This window comes from Penaeus monodon, chromosome 14 (assembly GCF_015228065.2).
Source record: "Penaeus monodon isolate SGIC_2016 chromosome 14, NSTDA_Pmon_1, whole genome shotgun sequence".
NCBI classification, from domain to species: Eukaryota; Metazoa; Arthropoda; class Malacostraca; order Decapoda; family Penaeidae; genus Penaeus; species Penaeus monodon.
The window spans coordinates 28,971,706-28,976,705 of record NC_051399.1 but is presented as its reverse complement, the minus strand read 5'-3'; the positions used below and the strand labels follow the sequence as shown (position 1 = coordinate 28,976,705).

Below are 5,000 nucleotides of genomic sequence, written 5' to 3'. Positions count from 1 at the left end.
TAATTATTATTATTACTATTATTATCATTATTATTTGATTTCCATATTCAGTATATTAAGATGTTCACACGCAACGATGTTCCATAACTTGACTTCTTATTATTAGTCAAGGAATATTAGACAAAAAAAATCGGAATCTGTTTCGACAATTTTTGGTTTAATTTCCCTTTTTAATTTATAAAATAATAAAAAAAAAAAAATATAGCAACAACAAGAAACCAGTAGTAATAAACCCCTTCTCTCTCTCCCCGGTCTTTCTCTCCCCCTCTCTCTCCTCTCTCTCTCCCCTTCTTTTTCTCCCCCTTTTTTCTCCCCCCCCCTCTCTTTTCCTCTCTCTCTCTCTTTCTCTCCCTTTTTCCCCCTCTCCCCACCCCCCCCTCTTCTCTCCTCTACCCCCTCCCCCCCCTCTCTCATCTTCTCTCCCCTCCCCCTTCCACCCCCTCTCTCCCCCTTCTCTCTTCCTCTCCCCTCCCTTTTTCCCCTCCTCTTCCCCCCCTTCTCTCTTCTCTCTCTCCCCCTTCTCTCTCTCCCCCCCTCCCTCCCACCCCCCCCTCTCTCTCTCTCTTTTCCCCCTCCCCCCCCCCCCTCTCTCTCTCTCCTCTTTTCTCCTCTCTGCCCCCTTCTCCTCTCTCCCCTCTCCCCTTCTGGCTCTCCCCCTTCTCTCCCCTTCCCTTCTTCTCTCTCTCTCTCTTACAATATCTAGCCAAGAGTAGGTGAGCAGTTTCTCTTTTAGTTTCCCTACATTGAATTAATATTTTCCTACCCTGTTTTTTATGGAAATTAGCCGTATTGATAATGGAAAAAAAATGGTAAAAATTTTAAAAATTACCTTTTTTTAAAAAAAAAAATAAATAAAAAATTTTAAACTTTTAATAATAATATATATTTTATTATATAAAATATATATAAATATTATATTTATATATATATATATATAATAAAATTTTATATTATATTTTATATATATATATATATATATATATATAAATATATATATTCAATATATAAAAATTTTATATAATATTTATTTATTAAAATTAAATTTAATTAAAATATACACCATAATTAAATTATTCTATTTATTAATTTAATATATTTTTTATATAATATTTTCTAAAATAAATTTACTCCCATTATTATTATAAATAATATTTATTATATATATAGTATTAATATAATATATAATATCTATATTTTTTAATATAAAAAAAATTATTTAAAATATAATATTAATATATATATATAAATTAATTAATTTTTTTTAAATTATTAAATTATTTTTTATATATATTTTATACAAAAATGGGTAATAATAGAATATGAATAAATTTTAAAAAAATTTATAAATATATTAAAATTTTATTTATATATTTATATATTATATTATATATAATAATATATATTAATTATATATATATAATTATAATTTATATATATATATATATATATATATTTTTATATATAATAATATATATATAATTTTTAAATTTATATCTTAGAAGAAAGAAAATAATACATTTTAATTATTAAAATTTTTACATTATATATATATATTATTAAAATTTATATATTATATATATATTTTTAATTTAAAATATATATATAAAATTTTATATAAAAAATATATTTATAATATATATAATTACTATTTTTTATATTTTAATATTATATATATTATATTATATTTTATATATATTATATTTAATTATATTTTTTAAAATATTTTTTATATAATTATATATTATATATATAATTATTAATATATATATTTTTGTAACACACACACACCACCACACAAACACCACACACAAAACATAAATAATAATATATATATATATATAAAATAAAATTATAAAATTAAATATATATATATTATAATATTTATTTATTATTTTATTAAAAAAAAAAAAAAAAAAAAACACACACACACACAAACCACACAACACCCCACACACACACACCCACACACACCACACACACAACACCACACACACATAATATTAATATATATATATAAAAATATATTTTTATCCCAAAAAAAAAAAAAAAAAAAAAAATAATATATTAAAATTTTGTTTTGTATGTATGTTTATGTATGTACACACACACACACACACCAACAACACCACACCAAACACACACACAACACACCACACAACACCACAAACACCACCAACACACACAAAACAAACACAACACACACACAAAAAAAAAAAAATTATTAATATTTTATATATATATATATTATTATATTTATATATATAATATATATTAAAAAATTTTTTATATATATATAACAATCACTTTTTCTTCACTCTAGAGAAAGAAAAATATATAGAGAAAGGAAAGCCCATATATAAGGAAAGAATAAATGAATAAAATACAGTACGACAGCAATAGAAAAATATATGATACGCTAGAGACTAAAAAAAAAAGTCGGATGAAAAAGAAAAAAAAAAAATTTTCAAAAAAAGGGGAAAAAAAACATGCAGAGAGAAAGAAAGAAAAAGCGAAAAAATGGAAGTTAGGCAGTGCTCCATTTTTTCCCCTTTTTTATATGCAACGAAAACTGGAAAAGCGAATATCTAAAAAAAAAAAAAAAAAAAAAAAATAGAGTAATGATAAAAGGAAAAATAAGAAAAAAACTTGAAGAAAAGAGAGAGAAAAATACTGACATAAGAGATAGATAGATAGATAGATAGATAGATAGATAGATAGATAGTAGATAGATAGGTAGATAGTAGATAGATAGAAGAGAGAGAGAGAGCGAGGGGAGGGGAAGAGAGAGAGGAGAGAGGGGAGAGGAGAGAGGGGAGAAGAGAAGAAAGGGAGAGAGAGAGAGAGGGGAAGAGAGAGGGGAAAAAGAGAGGGAGGAGAGAGGAAGGAAAAGAGAGAAAGGAGAGAGGGGGGAAAGAGGGGGGGGGAAGAGGAGAGGGGAAGAGAGGGAGAGAGAGAGACAGACAGACGACAGACGAAGACAGACAGACAGACAGACAGACAGACAGACAGACAGACAGACAAACAGACAGAGAAATAGAGAGAGAGAGAGAGAGAGAGAAGATGAAGAGAGAAAAGAAGAAGAAGACGAGAGAGAGAGAAGAGAGGAGAGAGAGAGAAGAGAGAGAAAGGAAAGGGAGAGAAGAGAGAGAGAAAAGAGAGAGAGTCAGAGAGAGAGATAGACAGAGAGAGGGGGGGGGCAAACAGAGAGAGAGAGAAAGGGAGAGAGAGAGAGAGAGAGAGAGAAAGAAAGAGAGAGAAGAGAAGAGAATAGAAGAGAAGAGAAGAGAAGAGATAAAAACTGATAAAAGACTGAAATTTTAAGTCTTTTTAAAAACTGATAAAAAGACAGACAGACAGACAGACAGATAAGCAGTCAGACAGACAGGGAGACAGACGAACGGACAAACAAACTAACAGGCAGACAGGGAGGGAAGCAACGCGCAGATGAAAAATGGAATAAATTCTGAAATTGAATAGGCAGTATACCCCTACGTGATTGGGATGGCTGGCGAACGGGGTAGATAACATAGATACGGGCGAGTGTGTGCGTGTGTGTGCGTAGGCGCGGGCGGGTATTACAGAGAGAGGGAGGGTGGCCAAAAGGGCGTGGCTGAATATTAGCTGTTTGCTTCTGAATAAAAAAGGGAGGAAAATCAATTAGCTTAGACATCTTGAGAAGTAGCTTATTAGAGATCGTGCACCTCTTCGAAAATGTGAATAAAGTTGATTAGTTTGATTTATGGTGAAGATATTAATGATAAAGTTATGAGCGAATGTTGTGAAGACGATAGTGATGGTGAAATCGATGGAGACAACGTATTACTGTAGATAGGACTTATGGCGATGCTGACAGTGCTAATACAGGATAATGATATGATCAAAATGATAGTAGTTGTGGATATAATGTAAATGTGATGATAAGGATAACAGTAAAAGGAAAATGTTACCAAAGATTATGATGATCATGCTGATAGCAGACGCGCAGTTATAAAACTCATTTCGAAATAAAAATGTCTTTAAAAAGTATGAATGAAGCGCATTCCAATTTGCATATTATCTCAGACGTTATCAGCAGTTAGAAGGACAGAGTGAGAAGGAACTGGATGAAACTATGCTAAATGTGTGGCCTGAAAAAGGGAGAAAGAAAGAAAAGAAAAAAACGTGGAACTGCAGGGAATAGTGAGAAAATAAAAAGCAGTATAAGATAGTGGAGAATAATACTATTCATAGTCATATTGAAGATAATCATAATGGTGATAAAACTATAATAATAACAAGCGTATTAAAGTTAAAGAAACTATAAAGAAAAGCAGGCCTAACAATTGTAATGATAACAACATTGACAATCATAAAAATCATTATCATCAACACCACCATCATGATTTGCAATTATCAGTGATAATAACAGCAACAGCTGAATAGACTTGAATTCAAAAGAAAGCGAAAGTGAGAGAGTCATCAGATTGCCCGATAAGACACTTTCAATTCATTTCACTTTCACTTCATTTCGCTATAAAATCCTGTTCTTCTCTCCTCCTCTCTTAGAAACGAAGACTTCCTTGGATCTCATTTCCCTGAATAATTCCTTTGTCACTTGGGGATGATGTTGATGAAGCAGACTTCCCTTTACATCAGCTCCCCTCCCCTCCCCCGCACTTCCGCCCTCCCCTCTGCGAGCCCGTGTCGCCGTGGCCAGAAATTCGATCAACCAACGCGAAAATTCCAATAATGAATCTTTTAAAACAAACGCCAAGCCATTGGGCGAACTCAGCGCCCTTCTCGCGGCCAACCTGAGTGTTCCCGCGGATGGACCCCCATTCGGCAGACGGATGGGGGAACTTCAGGGGTGGAAATGACATCATCCCGAGGGTGGAGGAAGGAAAGGGGTGGGGGAGGGGGGCAGAGGACATTTCTCTGTCTACGAATGTCTTGGACGGAGAGACGAGAGAGGAAAAGAAGGGGAGAGCAGCGGTGGCGTCTCCAGACATCGATGTTGTTTA

General features: G+C 32.2%; 1 protein-coding gene across 1 annotated transcript in view; it reads left to right on the top strand.

Annotated features, from left to right (window-relative positions):
• LOC119580675 (glutamate receptor 4-like) overlaps positions 1–5,000 on the top strand; it is a 191,095-nt gene that overhangs the window by 129,887 nt on the left and 56,208 nt on the right. The window lies entirely within an intron of this gene.